The following is an 18,492-nucleotide window of genomic DNA, read 5'->3' on the forward strand; positions in this document are numbered from 1 at the left end:
TTATGCCTGGGTCATCATGGGGACATCATCCGAACTACCAGAGGACTGGCAGAAATACCAGTGTCCTGGCCAGCTTATAAATTAGAAATTATACAGAATCCAAGTTTATTTTTTTGTTAAGTAATTCCTATGAGGTTTTTGGGATGTCAATGTAAAGTCCTTTCATGTGTAATGTTTATCCATAAAATAGGGAACAATGCCAATCCCCGTCATAAATACTTTCACAATCTGACACAGAAAATCCACTGTAGGGCATAGGACCTGCAAATAGGATATGAATCACACACATCCATCCACTCATTCAGACAATCCACAAATATTCATTTTTAAGTCTACTATATGCCAATAATGTACCGGGCTCTAAGATGCTAAACCATGCTAAATGCTGAAACAGACATACTCAGTTCTGGCCCTCCTGGAACTTATGACCTACAGAAGTGCCTTCATTGTAAATGGTCAGGACTCAGCCGATGCTATTATCATCAGCAGGTGACCAAATGATAGAGCTTGCTTTCTAAACAAGCTCCACACTCTTTGCTTTCAACATTTTTGCTTTCCTTCAAGCCACATAATCCAGTGGTCAGTTTCTCCCAGTTAGTGAGGTTTGGGGAAAATGTACCCAGTGAACAATTCCTTGTGGCCTCACTCTTTCCTCACACTCTCCTCTGTGCTCTTGAGTTAAGAGACCTGGATTCAAGTCACTTGCTCTAACCTTATTATTTTAAAATAGGGCTGCTCCTGCTTTGAGGATTTCCACGGGATCAACACAGTAGCAAAGCAGCACTGAATCAGAAGCAGGTACATTTCAAAATGACAGCTCTAAAAATATCCACTCTCCTTTTGTTCTCCTCCTATCCCTTTGCTCTGAACACCTCTGCTCTGAGGCTTTGCCTTTACCCTTCTCTGATTACTGCTCCAAAAGGGTTTCCAAGAACCGGGAGTATTTATGGTTTCACTTGCTCCCAAGTCCTTGGTGGAAAAGGATGCTTGCTTTCTGATTCTTACTAATTCCACACTCACATTGTTAACACAAAAATCATCACTTAAAAAAAATTTCCTCAGCTTCATATTTCATCTGGGCCAACACTGAAAGAATATTTTCAAAGAAACAATATCCTCTCTCCTTTGCTCTTCTGAGTTTCACGTTTTTACCTCCAGTCTCATTTTCAACCCTTATTATGGGATGCATCACCAAAATAGAAGAAAGTTCTTTCTGCTTTCCCTGTACCAGCCAATTATTCTACTTTGTTCTGTCTCTAACGAACAGAATGCAAAATCAACACAAAGCCTGATTATGCGACCTCTTCCAAGGGAAAGGTCTGAGAGTTGTCTATTTACTAATGAAGCTCAGTGTGTATTAAGGGTTGACTGAAGCAATCATCAGGAATTTTCATCCCTTAAATTAGTGTTTTCCACCAGAGGCACATCGTTCATTTCAGATAATATAACTTTTAAGTTCAGGATACAACTGGACAAAAGAAAAGAAAAAAAAGTAACCAACACAACATTTGCAGTAATAACACAGTAACAGCTATCATCCTTCCCTGAGGAATTCAGCCTACTTTATGGACACAATTTAGTACAAACTCATAAGAAAGCTAACAAAGCCCAAAACCACTTCACAAGAGTGTAGAGAGGTAAAGGTCAAAACTTATTACTGCCAGGCCCAGCAGACAATGGCACCTACCGGAAAGAGCACAGGACGGGAAAACCTGGAAGCCTGTGTTCCAGTTTCGGTTATTCCTGTAAGCATTGGTATGATCTGAGTGAACTCAGCCTGCCCTGCTTTTTCCGTTTAGAAAAACCTACATCATCCTCTCATTAGAATGAAATGCCGCATCTGAAAAGTTGCAGATCTCTTTAGGAAAGAAACAAAACTCATGTTTCTAACCAAAATGGAATAATTCAGTCAATGGAGACATAATAAAAATCTGCCATAAAGCAACTGTTTACTTGAAATCTATCTTTTGTGGTGTATTTATATGGGTAAGGAGTGTAAGGATATCATAAGTAGAGTTACCAATTCTTCCAGAAATCAAGGTCATTGAGTTCAGATTTCAACTTTGACCTTGACCCAGGCTTACAGAGATGTAACATGTGCCAATACCTCATATCCACTATACATGGGAGAAACAAGGTATGCAGACAGATCTTCTTCTAAGTATCCCATATGTAGTGGTTTTCATACAGGGTCTCAGATTCGTTGCCATTCTTCACATCCAGATGTGGGCATTTCCCCTTGAATTTGGGCAGGCTTTCCGTGGCCTCAAACAATAGAGCAGGGGTCAGTAAATTATGGCTGGTGGGCCAAATCTAGGCCTCTACCGGCTTTTATAAATGAAGCTTGATTGGAACACAGCTATGTTCCTTAGTATATGTATTGTTTGTGTCTGTTTTCACATCACAGCAGCGGAGCTAAGTAGTTTCAAAAGAGACTGTATGGCATGTAAAGCCTAAAATATTGACCGTCTGACACTTTATGGAAAAAGGTCTCCAACGCCTGCAATAGTATAAAGTGATGCTATGTAACATCTAAGACTAGGTCATAAAAGGTCATGCAGCTTTTGCATGATTCTCCTGGAATGCTTCAACCCTGAACACTCATTCTTGGGATACTCTATCTTGAATCCTAACTACCATGTTATGAGAAGTCCAAGCCACATGGGCAGACATCTATAGGCACTCCAGGCAACAGTCCTTGTTGGGCCCAATCTTCAAGTCATCCCATCTCAAGGGCCAGACATGTGAATTAAAATTATCTAGATGATTGCAGCCCCAGCCATTTGAATCCTCATGAGCTGAGGTTTCAGACATCAGTCACAGAGTAGAGACAAGCCATCTCCTCTGTGTACTGTATGAATTGCTGACCCACAGAATCTGGGCACATATTACAATTTTTGTTTATTTCACCACTAAGTTTGGACTTCTTTATTATGTAGCAATAGATAACTACAGCACTGTGTCTGTACACAGGAGATCTACATTTCACAGAGCACATACTTTTATTTATTTATTTATTTTTTGCTTTAAAACAAATTTAATCAGTTATACATATACATATGTTCCCATATCCCCTCCCTTTTGCGTCTCCCTCCCTCCCTCCCTATCCCACCCCTCCAGGCGGTCACAAAGCACCGAGCTGATCTCCCTGGAGCACATACTTTTAGATGTGAATGTTGACTGCTCAATTTCTAAGAAGAACGTATACACAAATATAGGTACAAAATATTTATGTATATGTAAATATTAGACCTATATAAACTAATCTATATTATCCATAAAATGAGGGGCCCTTGATAATGGCTAACATTTCTTTTCAGTATTTATTGTATTCCAAGAACTGATAAATTCTTGCATTGTATGAATTTTCTCTTTTAACCCTCATAGCAACTCGCTGAGTGAAGTAATGTTATCTCTATATTATAGATGAGAAAACTGAGGCAGAAACAGATAACATGCTCAAGAGTACTCAACAAGTAAATTTTAGAGTCAAGATTTGAACCCAAGTTCTCAAGGTTTAGATCCCTTACTCTTAGTCACCAAGCTATATACTGAGTAAGGAGATGAAAGCTGAAGCCATTACCTCATGCTCAAGAAGTTAGACAAAAACTTAGTAGGCATGGTTGAAAGAAAACAGGACTTGGAGTCGTAAGTCCAGAGCCTGAGTTATGAAATGAATTCTCCTCTCATCTAGATATAGGTTTGTTTTTATAAAATGAAAAAGATCACTGCATATTTTGATGGTTAATTTCTGTACTTAATGATTACAAAAGAATGGAATTTTACCAGGGAGCTATTTTGCAATGACCTAACTTATTGATTCAAAATCAAACCTTTATTATAAATTCTTGATTCAAAAGCAAATCTTTATTAAGTCTCCGTTGCATCAGAAGTCTTTCCCATTCTTCATTTCTTTTAAAACCCTTTCCTGTCTACTCTTGGCCAAAGCTTGAAGCCTAATTTAACATTTGGAAATAAAATAATGAAATAGTCATAACACAGCAATTCCAATGCCTACTGAAATGGAAGCTCTAAATAATTTTTCAGATAATTTAGGAAATTAGAAATATTTACATCATAGATGCAAAGAGAGAAGTTACTTGTGTAATAAAATAAATGGTGAGACAAAAAGTTTCTGGTCAAGTAGATTTGTTTAAATATGAACACTAATTTGAGCTCTATCCCGGTGCTAAAACCCAGTGACAGGTTGCATACAGTTTCTAAAGGGATAGTTCAGTGCATTTGGTCAAATTCATGCCATAAAATGTGGTATTATTAGTAGTACTAGAAGACAGAGTGTGACTGTCTTCTTTGGGACATAGATAAAGACCCCAAGTTAGACAATATCAAGGACAAGTTATGTAGAAGAAGATATTATCTCAGTCCTTGGAACATGTCATCCAGGATTGAACAAGAGGTAGATTTATTATGAAGTACATGAAGCCAGAGACAGTAAGCAATGAGTGGTAGTTGGTTAAAATAGACAGGTTTTAGAAGTAGAGGCAGGGATGTAGAAAACAAACTTAGGGTTACCAGGGTATTGTGGTGGGGAGGCTAAATTGGGAGATTGGGGCTGAAATATACACACTGCTATACATAAAATAGGTAACTAATAAGAACCTGTTCTTCTTATTAGCACAGGGAACTCCACTCAATACTCTGTAATGGGCTATTTGGAAATCACTCTAAAAAAATAAAAGTGGATATATGTATATGTATAACGGATTCACTTTGCTGTACACGTGAAATTAACACAACACTGTAAATCAACTATATTCCAATAAAATATTTTTTAAAAAATAGGTTTTAAGAACCATAGTCAGGGAGCAGTGTGGATTGGAAAGACCTGGCAAGAAATATTTCTGCATCCTCAGACAATGTTCCCCAAGCTGGCTATTGCAAGGGTGAGCATTTAAGAGATCTTTGACCTAAGGAGGACAGGAGATTAACAATCAACCCCAATGTGCATGAATTATTCTCCTCTGTGTTATCAGAAATCAGATGGCATCCTAGAGCAAGGGTCAGCAGATCTTTTCTGTAAAGGGTCAGATAGTAAATATTTTGGATTTTGTGTACCATACCTCTCCGTTGCAACTGCCTATCTGCTGCTGTAGCACAGAAACAGCCATGCACCATATGTTAATGAATGGGTGTGGCTGTGTTCAAGCAAAATGTTATGTACAAAACCAGGAGTCAAGCGAGATCTGATCAGTGGGCCAGAGTTTGTGGACCCCAGTTCTGGGTCAGTGTTCACAGCTGAATGAGTCATGAGGCCTTAAGTTCCAGTTCTCATTGTACTACTTTCTACCTGGGTGAACTTGGGTTCATCCTTTTATTTATATGGGCCACTATATTAGTCAAGCTTCTCCAGAAAAACAGAACCAACAGCATGTGTATACAATGTGCCCATATATATTGATAGATCTAGATCTAGATATCAATATTGATACCTAGATCTATATCCATATCTATATAAAGATAGAGAAAGAGAGAGAGAGATTTTAAACAATTGGTTCACACAATAATAGAGGCTTGGTCAATTCAAAATCTGCAGGTTAGGCTGTCTAGAGACTCTAGGAAGAGTTGCAGTTCAATTTCTGTAAGTCTTCTGGCAGAATTCCTTTTTGCGACAGGGAGGTCAGTCTTTGTTTTATTAAGAGCTTCAACTGATTGGATGAGGTGCACCCATACTATGGAGGATAATCTGCTGTACTCAAAGTCCAACACCAATTTAAATATGAATTTCATCCAAAAACACCATCACAGAGACTACCCTGGTGGCACAGTGCTTAAGAATCTGCCTGCAAATGCAGGGGACACAGGTTTGAGCCCCGGTCTGGGAAGATCGCATGTGCCGTGGAGCAAATAAGCCCGTGCACCACAGCTACTGAGCCCGTGCGCCTAGAGCCCATGCTCTGCAACAAGAGAAGCCACCGCAATGAGAAGCCTGCACACCACAACAAAGAGTAGCCCTCGCTTGCTGCAAGTAGAAAAAGCCCACGTGTGACAACGAAGACCCAACACAGCCAAAAATATCAATCAATCAATAAATAAATAAATAAAAATTGTAAAAAACACGAAAACACCATCACAGAAATATCCAGAATAATATCTGACCAAATAACCGGGCATGGTGGCCCAGACAAATTGACATAGAAAATTAACCACCTAAGACATAGTTTTGTGATCTTTTACTGAGAAATTTGACTTATCTGAACTATTTTGATAACTAGAAGATACCTTCTAGAGGTAACACCCTCAGGTTTTTACATGGTAGGCAGCAGAGGGAAAGAGCCCATTTGTCCAGTCAGATGACACCTAAAGGATAAAATTCTGTCTTCTCTTTCCAACCCACAAGGATGAATGCCAAAAATACATCACTTATATCTGCTTTAGCTAACATAGGATAGGCCTGGAACAGACCTATGCTCCCAGTAAGCCTCATGAAATGCTATTTCATTAAGGGGAGACTTTACTTGCTAAGATTAGAAGCAAAAGAGAGTGGTGGATGAAACACTGCCCAAGGATATAAGTTCATGCAAGGAAGCAGGAGAGAGAATGGGTATCCGAAGATGTGCACTCTAAGCCAACACTAATTCCACAGCATCAGGTTATAATTCAGGGAGCACAACTGCTGGGGTTTTTTTCCCCCTCTTTTTTTCCCCCAAAGAGGGACAAATCAAGCATACTGACAAAGGAAGAGCATTAGTTACCACAGATAAATTCCTTTTTAGAGGTGATCTCGCAAATAATTTGGCTCAGTGTAGACTATGATTTGGTTCCAAAAACCATAAGCTAGAGCATTTCATTCCAGGTCCCTCCTCAAATATCCATGATAGGTAGAAATTTGGCATCAGTAGTTCTTGAAATCTCCCCAGGTGATTATAATATGCAACCAGGGCTGAGAATCTGGAGATGTACAGAGAATTTAAATTCAACTTTAGTTAAACAGCAAAACAAGCTCTGACTCTACTGGCTGGAGCTAGAAAAGGGATATGCATTTACTGGGATGAGAAGATAAAGAAAACCAGGGAGTAAATCAAATGCTTTACACCTGTGCTTAGCTAATTGTTACTCAGATAATTCAGACAATCTTACAGCACCTGAACCCTGAAATTCCTTAGTTCTGTTTAAAAAAAAGTAAATCTTCAAGTAACTGAACTCTGAGAATCATGTAAATCATAAAGAAAAAGAAGAAATCTTATTTTTTGAATTAGTTGATTTCATATATACTGTTTCACATTCATGATGTTAACTAGTTAGCTTTCTTTCCATTTTATGTTTGAGGAAAGTAAGGCTTTAAAAATCTCAGTAATTTTCTCAAGGTCACTTGTTAAGGGTGTGGTAGGGAGCATAATGGCTCCTAAAAATGCCCTCACCCTAATCCCTAGAACCTATTAATATGTTACCTTACATGGTGAAGAGGACTTTGCAGATATGACTGAAGTTATAGAGATAGAAAGATTATCCTGGATTACCTCATGGAACAAATCTAATTGCATGAGTCCTTAAAAGTAGAAAACAATTCCCAACTGTAGAAAGAGAAAGAGAGACATGTCCTAATAGAAGCAGAATCAGAGAGATTCAACATTTTGGGTTTTGTAGGTGGAGAAAGGGGACTCTGAGTCAAGGACTACAAGTGACCGCTGGAAGCGGATAAAGTCCAGGGAACAGAAACACCCCTAAGAGCCTCCAGAAAAGAATGTAGCTCTGCCAACACTTTTTTTTTCTTTTTTAACCATCTATATTGGAGTATAACTGATTTACAATGGTGTGTTAGTTTCTGCTTCATAACAAAGTGAATCAGCTATACGTATACATATATCCCCATATCTCCTCCCTCTTGCATCTCCCTACCACCCTCCATTCCCGATCGCAACCCTGTATGTGGACACAAAGCACAGAGCTGATCTCCCTGTGCTTTGCGGCTGCTTCCCACTAGCTATCTATTTTACATTTGGTAGTGTATATATGTCCATGCCACTCTCTCACTTCATCCCAGATTACCCTTCCCCCTCCCTGTGTCCACAAGTCCACTCTCTATGGCTGCATCTTTATTCCTGCCCTGCCCCCTAGGTTCTTCATAACCATTTTTTCTTTTTTTTCAGATTCCATATATCTGTGTTAGCATACGGTATTTGTTTTTCTCTTTCTGACTTACTTCACTCTGTATGACAGTCTCTAGGTCAATCCACCTCACTACAAATAACTCAATTTCATTTCTTTTTATGGCTAAGTAATATTCCATTGTATATATGTGCCACATCTTTATCCATTCATCTGTCGATCCTGCCAACACTTTTACTTTACTCAATTGAGACCAATGTCAGACTTGTAAGGTAATCAATTGACATTGTTTTGAGTCACTATATTTGTGTTCATTTGTATGAAAGCAATAAAAAACTATTACAGGGGTCCTATAGGAGCCAGGCTATATATTTATACTTAAGTATTTCTGAAATGAATTTAACCTTGTGATTGACAGCAGCAGCAGCTTCCAAGGGATCCCACCACACACCTGAGGCAAACGCAGCCTAATACAAAGCAGTGACAGCAGCAGGTCACTGCCCCACACTTGGGGTAGAGGGGGACTCGATCTACTGTAGCAGCAGCATAGCCTGAATGGGAACCCATCCTCCTGTGGCACTAGTCCCATCAACATTAGTCTAATCTGCTAGCACCTGCTGCACCAACAGACCCAACATATACAAACCCTCCAACTCAGCAGCATTAAGTGAGCCAGACTCAGTGTTTCCTGAAACTCATATCCAATGGCACTGGAAAGCCCAGATATCACCTAATGTTATGAAAACATAAAAAAAAAAACAATAACAGAAGACTGGGAACTTCAGAAAGAAAAGGGGAACAATGGAATGGGTGAAAACAAATGGGGTATATATAAGAGACTATCATTAGCCTCATGAGTTTCTTAAATACTATCCGATGGTCAAAGCAAATATTATGACACCATCTGATGTGGTTCTCAATGTAGAGAAAGGAAATACTACAGAAAATCATACTTTAAAACTGGGGAATATTGAGACTAAATGGAAGTAAAATTTTGGAACTTCACTTGAAGTAATAAAACACTGATTCCAGTAGGCTATGGTAAGTTACATATGTATACTGTGATGCCAAAAGCAACCACTAAGAAAACTATACAAACAGTATACACAAATGATTATAAATAAATTAAATTAAAATGGACTTATTAAAAAATGTTTAAGTAACCCACCAGGCAAAATAAGAGAAACACAGGATTGAGAAACTAAGGTAAAAGACAAAACAAAAAATAAAATGGTAGACCTAATCTTTAACATAGCAATAATTACCTTAACTGTAAATGATCTAAATAACCAAGTCAAAGACAGAGATTGGAAGAGTAGATTAAAAATTCACAAGCATGATCCAACTATATACTGTCTATAAGAAGTTTACTTTAAACATCATGATATAGGGAGTTCAAAGTAAAAGGAAGATAATGATATATCATGTGAACGTTAATCAGAAAAAGTAGGAATGGCTATATTAATATCAGATAAAGTAGACTTAAGAGCAAAGGAAATTATTAGGGGCAAACAGGGTCATTACATAAAGATAACAGGAATAATCCACCTAGATGACCTATTGATACTAAATGTGTGTGCACCAAACAACAGAACTTCAAAATACATGAAGCAAACAGTGAAAAAGTAGTAAAAGGAGAAAATTTTAAATCCACAATTATTATTTGAGACTTCAGCACAGCAATTTATAGAACTACCAGAGAGAAAAATCAGCAAGAATATGGAAGAAATGAAAACATCATCAATCAATAGGATATAACTGACATTTAAAGAACACACTCAGTAACAGCAGAATACATATTCAAGTGTCCATGGAATATTCACTCATATACTATATACTGGGCAATAAAAAGAACCTTAGCAGATTTAAATCGTAATGTGCCTAAGTGTTGGATGCTAAGACTCAGAGGTTTTCTTATTTCTTTCATTTATATATTCATAAAAAAATTAGCAGATTTAAAAGAATTAAAATCATAGAGTATGTTCTCTAGCCATAATGGAATCAGACTAGAAATCAATAACAGAAAGACAACAGGAAAATCTTCAATCATGTGAAAACTAAACATCACAATTCCAAATAACTCATGGGTAAAAAAGACAGCAGCAAGGAAATATTTTTTAATGCATAGAATAAAAGAAAATGGAGATATAACAGATCAAAGTTTGCAGAATGAAGTGAAAGCAATGCTGAAAGGGAAGTTTATAGCACTAAATTGGGAAAGAAAGTATTTCAAAGCAATAATCTAATTTTCTATATTACAACAGTAAAAAAGGAAGAGGAAAAAACACTAAACAAGCAGAAAGAAGGAAATAATAAAGATGAAATAGAAATCCATGAAACTGAAAACAGGAAAATAGGGGGGAAAAATCAATGAAACAAAAGGCTGGTTCTTGGAAATAAACAATCTAATCAATAAAGATCTAGCAAGACTGATAAAGATAAAAAGATGGATGGCACAAATCACAGATATCAGAAATGCAACCAGGGATACCATGACATATCCTGCAGGTTAATGAGGGACAAGTTGTTATGAACAAGTCTACATTATAAATTCAAAAATGTAGATGAAATGGGCCAATGCTTCTACACTCAAAACTACCAAAGATCAGCCAAGATGAAATAGATAATCTCAATTTTCCTGTAACCATTAGAAACACTGATTTTTCATTTAAAAACTCCCAAAAGGAATATTCAGGCTTAGATGTTTCACTTTTACCCAAGACATAAAGAATTAACACCAATTTTACATGATTTGATAAGAAATAGAAGTAGAAGGAGCAGTTCCTAATTAAATTTATGAAGCCAGTATTACCTTGATACCAAAACCGGACAGGGATAGTATAGAAAGAAGAAAACTACAGACCAATATTTTTTATGAAATTGGCTGTAAAAATCCTCTGCCAAATATTAGCAAATTAAATCCAGAAATATATAAAAAGAATAATATACCATGACCAAGTGGCATTTATTCTAATTATGCGAAGTTGGTTAAATATTTGAAAATCAAACAATGTTATCCACCATATCCAATAGATTAAAGGGAAAAGTCATGTGATCCTATCCAATAAGGCAGAGAAAGCACTTGACAAAATCCAATCCCATTCATGATTGTAAAAAAAGAAGAAAAAAGAACTCCAAGCAAACTAGGAATAGAAAAGGAACATACTGAAACTCATAAAGATGATCTACAAACAACCTATACCGAGATTATATTTAACTGTGAAAGACTGAATGCTTTCTCTGTAAGATCAGAAACAAGGCACGGATATCTGCTCTCACCACTTTTATTAAATATATTACTGGAGGTTCTAGTAAGAAAATAAGCAAAAATAAATAAACACATAAATTTAAATGTTAAAGTTTTAAAAAGTTCATTTAAAAGATAAAAGGACTATTCCTACTATGTTGAATAGGAAGGAATATATCCTACTGAATGTTGAAGAGTAATATGTCCTATTATATTGCCTAAGGAAAGGTAAAACTGTCTGTGTCTGAAGAGGAGATGATAATCTAAATGGAGAAAATACCAAGGAATCCACAAAAAGCTTGAGAAATAATATTAGTTTGTAAATGTTTTAGAGTACAAGATCAACACAGTTTTATCACATTATATATTAATAACAAATGTGTAGAAGCTTAAATTAAAATATGTGATGCCATTTACAACTGACCTAAATAAATACTTAAATACAAGCCCAATAAGACATTTATAGGACCTCTATACTGAAAATTACAAAATGCTGATGAAGAAAAATTTTAAAGTCCCAAACAAATAGGGAGACATACCTTGTTCATGGATTAGAAAACACAACATAATAAAGATGTCAATTCTCCCCAAGTTAAGAGGCTTAACACAATTACTCTTAAAATGCCCTCAAGGTTTTTGCGGATATAGACAAGCTTTTTCTAAGATTTGTATGGTAAGAAGATGCTGAAGAATAGCTAAAACAATTTGTAAAGGAAGATTAAAATGGGAGGAATTAATCCACCCAATTTCAAGACTTTGCAGTAATTTTGGAGGGTAGATACATAGATCAATGGAATGGAATAGAGAACCCAGAAATAGACTGACATAAATACATTTAACCTGTTTTGCAGCAGTGCAAAAGCTATCAAGGAAGAGTAGACATTTCAAAACATGGTACTGAAACAGTTGGACATCCCTCGACAAAAACAAACAAAAAATGAACCTTAACCTAAACCTCCACACCTTACACAAAAATTAAATCAAAGTGGATCATAATCTTAAATGTAAAAGCAGGACATTTTTAGAAAAAGAAATAGGAGAAAATCTTTGGCATCTAGAACTAGGTGAATAATTCTTAGATTTGACACCGAAAGTATGATCAATAAAAGCAAAAACTGATAAATTGGATCTCATCAAAATGAGTTAAAAATGCTTCATAGAAGATCCTTTTAAGTGGATGAAAACTCAAATTACACAGTGGGAAAACATATTTGAAAATCCCACATGAGACAGATGACTTGTATCTATAATATACAAAGAACTCTCCAAACAACTTAAAAAAATCCAACTAGAAAATAGGCAGAAGACAGGAACAGACATTTTATGGAAGAGAATATACACATGGCAAAGAAGCACATGAAAAGATGCTCAACATCATTAGCATTAGGGAAATGCAAATTAAGACCATAATGAGATATCAGAGAATAACTAAAATTATAGTGACAACATCAAATGCTGGTGAGTACGTAGAAAAGTTATATCACGTCACTGGTGGGAAAATAAAATGGTTTAGCCACTCTGAGAAACAGCTTGACAGTCTCTTTTAATCCTAAAAGTAGATTCACCCTACAACGCAGTAATTGTACTCTTGAGCATTTATCCAAAAGAAACAAAAACTTAATTAAGTTCCCACAGAAACTTACACATAAATGTTCAGAGCAGTTTTATTTATAATAGCCCAAAACTGGCAACTACCCAAATGTCTTTCAATGGATGAATGTTGAAACAAATTGTGATAAAATCTTATGATAGAATACTATGGAGCAACGAAAAGGAACAAATTATTAATATATGCAAAAATTAAAATGAACTTCAAGGGAATGATGCTGAAGAAAACATTTTTAAAAGCCAATCTCCGAAGATTAAGTAATTCATGATTATGTTTACATATTATTCTTAAAATAACAAAACTGTGGAGATGGAGAACAGATTAGAAGTTGCCAAGCGTTAGAGATGGGGGTAGAAGGTACAGTGGGAAAACTTTGTGAGGTTTTTGTGGTCCCAGTACAAATAATACAGCACTCTTGGTTTTAATCCCTAAAGATGTTTAAAAACAATTCCTAATAAGAATTGTCCAAATATTTAGCAATGGCAGCAGATTACAGGTATAGCTCCCCAACATGACAACTTCAAAAGAGATTGTACTAATTCAATGCATATGTTAATTTTTAAAAGGCCAGTCACAGTACTTAAATGGTATATATCTTAACGATATTATTCTAAGTATCTAGCTATACCAGATGGACTAGCAGGATTTTCTGTACATTCAATCTTATTTAAGACAGTAAATCTTATAATAAGACAGTTAAAAAAAGAAAAAGAAAAAAAAAACAAACCTCAACTACAGTTGGATATTCTCATAGGAAGATGAGGTGAAAATATGTAGCAGTGGTTCAAAAGCTTAAGCAGTGGCACCTAAATTTGACTGCATATTAGAATCATCTGAAGCACTTTTTAAAAACCCTCACACTGACTGTTGGTCATCCTAGACCAATAAAATAACTTTAAATTTCCTCAGACGATGCCAGTGTCTACCCAGAACTGAGAACCAGCGGACTAAGCAGAAGGGGATGTTTCTACAAAGATTTCTTAACAATAAGTCCTTTCAACAATCAGATTTACCTTCCCACAAAGGGGTAAAGAAGGCTAGATGTTGTCCATACTTGCTTAGCTTTAATTAGCACTTGTGACTTGCCCAAATCCTAGATCATGTTTCCCCTAAATTTCATGTTATTCCCTAAGTTTTTCAAATCCAGGGCTAAGGGGTTTGCCAGGATGAGATTTTAAGTATTCACACAGGGGAAGTCCCTGACAAACCAGGAAAGCGGTCACTCTACAATGAATTGTAAAGCATCCTAAATAACCCTGCCACTGCTCCCAGATACTAGTCTGTGCCAACCAGTGGAGAAAAGGCATTCTCCATTACTACCACGGCAAATGCTGCTGTACTTGCCTTGGCTACTCCCTATCTTTTCCAGGCGTCACTCCCCTTAACCTGCTGGTGGACGCTTTGGCCAGCTGACAATGCAGATATTTTCAAACTTTAAGGTGAATAAAAATCATATGGAGGGCCTGTTATAACAGAGATCACTGAGCCCCTCTAGAGTTGCTGATTCCATAGGGCTGGGATAGGGCCCTAAAACTTGAATATCTGACACATTATCAGGGGACGCTGGTAAAGCTGGTCAGGTTGTTACCGAATGCAGGTTCATGTGTCTGAAGCACAGTGAGGCCAAACAAACCTAAAGGTTGGAGTCTGGAGAAGAGAAAGGTTTATTGCAGGATCGAGCAAGGAGAGGGGTGGTCTGTGTTCCAAAACCCCTGAAATCTCCAAAGGATTTCAGCAAAGCATTTTTAAAGGCCAGGTGAGGGAGGGACACCCCAGGGCATGTGATCAGCTTGTGCACAATCCTCTGACTGGCTGATGTTGAGGCCACAGGGCAGGTAACATTATCCATCCTTAGGTGCCAGAAGGTCTGGGGGCTACATGCTCATGATCATCAAAGAGTTCATTTCTTCCATTGGGTGGTGGTTTTTAGCATCTGAAAACTCAAGAAATATGCCTGAGATACTATTATCTGAGTACTTCAGAGAGAAACTACAATAGAGGATATGGGGGATGGGTCTGTCCTAGGAAGGCCCCATAGGGTACTGCTTGGTTACAAGGTGACCATACTTTGAGAACCACTGCTCTAGTGGCTTGGAATGTTAAGAAAATAATGGAAGAATCCCTTCCCAGATCTAGATTCTAGTATCACCAGCTATTTTGGTGGGAGGAAGGGTAAGTTTTGTCCTTGCTTGGACTTCTTGTTCATTTATATCAAAGCCTATTTGAGGCAGTGCGTTCGGCAGTCCTGCAGATCTGTCTTTTGCTTCAACAGTGTTTGGAATGAACAGACCCAGGGACGCTCCTTGCTCCAGCCCCCGACCACCCTCCAACCTTTCTTCCTTTCGCAACCTTTGGAATCAGACACTCAGCTATCCTCAGCCTCCAGGACAGGCCAACACCAGTTTTTGAGCTTAGCTCCTTATCACTGATCAACCACGAGTTCCCAGGTTCGTCAGAATTATTCCACCGAGGTGGAAGCCGCCGCCCACCGCCTGTTCAACATGCATCTGTGGACACTTACCTCTCTCTGAGCATCTATTTCGACAGCAACAATGGGACTCTGGACAGTATGGGCCACATTTTTTGCCAACTGGCTGAGGAGAAGTGTGAGGGCGCCCAGCGCCTCTTGAAAATGCAAAACCAGTGCTGCGGCCACGCCCTCTTCCAGGATGCACGGAAGATTTCTCAGGATGAGTGGGGTAAAACCCAGGATGCTGTGGAAGCCGCCATTCTTAGGGAGAAGAATCTGAACCAGGCACTATCGGATCTGCGCGCCCTGGGTCCTGCCCGTGTAGACTCCGAGCTCTGTGACTTCTTGGAGAGCCGCTTCCTGGAGGAGCAGGTGAAACTCATCCAGAAGATGGGCGACCACCTGACCAACCTCCGCAGGCTGGCTGGTCCGCAGGCTGTGCTGGGCGAGTATCTCTTTGAAAGGCTCACCCTCGAGCCAAACAGGAGTCTCTGAAGTCCAGCCGCGTCTGAGGAGACCCTCTGGCGTCAGAGCTTCTGCCTGAAGCCCCGCTCTGCAGCCACTAGGCAGCTTTGTAACCGCCCTGGAGCCCTCTCCCAAGCCTTGGACCAAATGGAAACAGTAACGCTTTTTGCAGAAGGAAAAAAAAGCCTATTTGAAATACAAAGAGAATAAAGCGAAAAAAAGAAATATATACATATATTCACGTTCTTTTAACATATGAATTGCCCCACTTTATCTGTGTGAAATAAGTTTGTTCCCATTATTGGGCTGGTTCTCAAGCTTTGCTGCTCGTTTGAATTACCTAAAGAGCTTGGAAGAAAAACATTGGTGTCTGGGTCCCAGCCCCAGAGATTTTGATTCAGTAGGTCTAGGGAGGAGCCTGGGCACGGGGAGGTCTCAGAGTTCCCCAGGTGATTCTAATGTGCAGCAACTTTGTGAACCACCTCTTGGCTTCAATGCAGCTAGTCATCAGATATTAAATCTAAGACACGTGGACTACTAGTGCGTGAGCTCTGTTGCTAGGTGTATTCCATTTTCTTCCTCCTGGAAGATTCGTGCCAGGGAAAATGATTGATAGTTGTGTTACTTCTCTGAAATGGATGGAAATTTCCAATTAGCGTGAACAGGGGAGGGTGAATGGGTGAATGCAATAAGGTGTATCATTTACGTATTGCCCTATGTGTATGGCTAGAAGCTTTTGCAACTGAGGTCTGCCCTACTTTTCATGCTAATGGTAATGCTTGTCCTCCTAATGCAGCTGTAAACCTTATAAGCCCATAGGTAGACAGCATCACAAAATATTTACCCCTCCCCACTGGCCCACTCTCAAGCTTCACTCCCCTTCCCCAATACACAAATGTGCATCAATGTGCTTGAGACCAATATCAACATACTGACCTTCAATTCTTCTACTTTGCAGCTTCCCTCTTATCAGGAGATGTCAGCATTTAGTGCAAGGACAAATGCTTGCCTCTTGAGGAGTAATGTAGACAAAGCCTCCAAGAGACAAATAGGCCTCAGGGAGGGGGAAAAAGTCTTTCAAAAAGGTTGATGCCTAGAGGAGGCATTTTCAGTCATCTCAGCTTAGAGGTCAAATATCCAAAATTAAAAAGGTTAAAAAAAAGAAGAAGAAAGCAAGGAAGAAAAGAAGGAAACAATTTTCTTATCTCATAGTAATAAGGCAGTTTTCCTTAAAAAAAAGACTTAAGCCTTAAATTCTCTTTCCTAATCAAAATGTGCTTTTCCATCTTTAGACTATTCCTCTTATATCCTGTATTATTCATGATGTTTAATTCTTGAAATAGCACATGGCTGAAAACAGAAGCTAACCTCTTGTCCACTATGAATTAAATCTTCTTTTCCTAGGACCCGTCTACAATGTACAATTTGGGGTTGGCCAACATAATTATTTTCTCTGAAATACGTTACAGCATTTTGCCTTTTCAATATATAGTTATACAATACATTGTTAACACAACATATTTAATATAGTCAATATAGTAAATACAACTATAACACACATGATATGATGCCACTTTGGTGATTTTCTTCATCAATGTAATTCTGAAATTTGACAGTATAGTTTTCATATTCTAATGAGCTGAGTATTACCTTTGCAAGGATAGAAAAATAAAATAAATTCATAATATTTTTGTGTGGTTTGCCCCTGGGGTGGATTACCCTAATGGGGGGATATTTGAGCCTTTCCCCAAGTCATTAAAAATCCTCCAGCGAGCAGCCCCTTGTCCTCTCCAGGGAGTGGGGGGAAAGGATCTTTAATCATAATAATCCTGGGGGGAGAAATCTCGCAAATAAGACATCTGCTTCTGTGCCTTGTTGTTTTGCAGAATAGCAATGATTGCCTTAGCAGCTTCTATTGCCATATGTATACAATAAGTAAATGAACAGAAAATTGAATGAACGCATAAAAGAAGGATAAACCCACCCAGCTTAACAAACCCACTCTCTCACCTGCTGTGCCCCGAAACATGAAAGAAAGAATCACGGGATCATAAGGATTAATAAAATAACAGTCTCTGTTAACAATATTGACAGGAGGTATAAGCATAATTTGTCTGATGTGGGACCAACAGCTTAACTAACTGCTTAAATCTTTTTTTTAAGGGCAATTCATTCATTTATTGTTTAAAGATTGCAAGACAACATCTGAATTTTTGTAGCACAATTTAAATGTTTTACAGAGTAAAACAGAGTATAAGCAGAGTATAATAGCAAAAACAATTAGTTTCCAGTAATATCTATATCTCTATTCAGAATTAAGTCTTCCACAGACATGTAACCTGGAAACAAAAGCCTGTTACAATAAGCAAAGCTTCAACGGAGTGGCTACTTTTCGGGCCAGGGAAAGGTTCATCCCTATAGGAGGATGATGTGCTATGTAAAATGGCTGCAAGGTCACAGCCTTGAGGGCGTTGGAAGTCTAGTATCCTATTCCACATTAAGTAGTTCGGGGAACTTCAAACGTCCGTTCATCTGCAACCAAGCTGGCAACCTTTAACTGATATTTCAAGCAGGTAAGAAATAAATGAAAAGAAATCCCTACATTGATGTTCCTTGATTTACACTGTTAAATGG

The 18,492-nt window shown here is 38.0% G+C and overlaps 1 pseudogene across 1 annotated transcript; it reads left to right on the forward strand.

Moving 5' to 3' along the window:
* The first annotated feature begins 1,676 nt into the window (after nucleotides 1-1,676).
* On the forward strand, nucleotides 1,677-15,961 carry LOC309801657 (ferritin light chain-like; annotated as a pseudogene). Its single transcript has 2 exons — nucleotides 1,677-1,745; nucleotides 15,371-15,961. The product of its transcript is annotated as a ferritin light chain-like (transcript).
* The last annotated feature ends 2,531 nt before the right edge of the window (nucleotides 15,962-18,492 follow it).

This window comes from Mesoplodon mirus, assembly GCF_964341445.2.
Source record: "Mesoplodon mirus genome assembly, contig: SUPER_3_unloc_2, whole genome shotgun sequence".
Lineage (NCBI taxonomy): Eukaryota > Metazoa > Chordata > Mammalia > Artiodactyla > Ziphiidae > Mesoplodon > Mesoplodon mirus.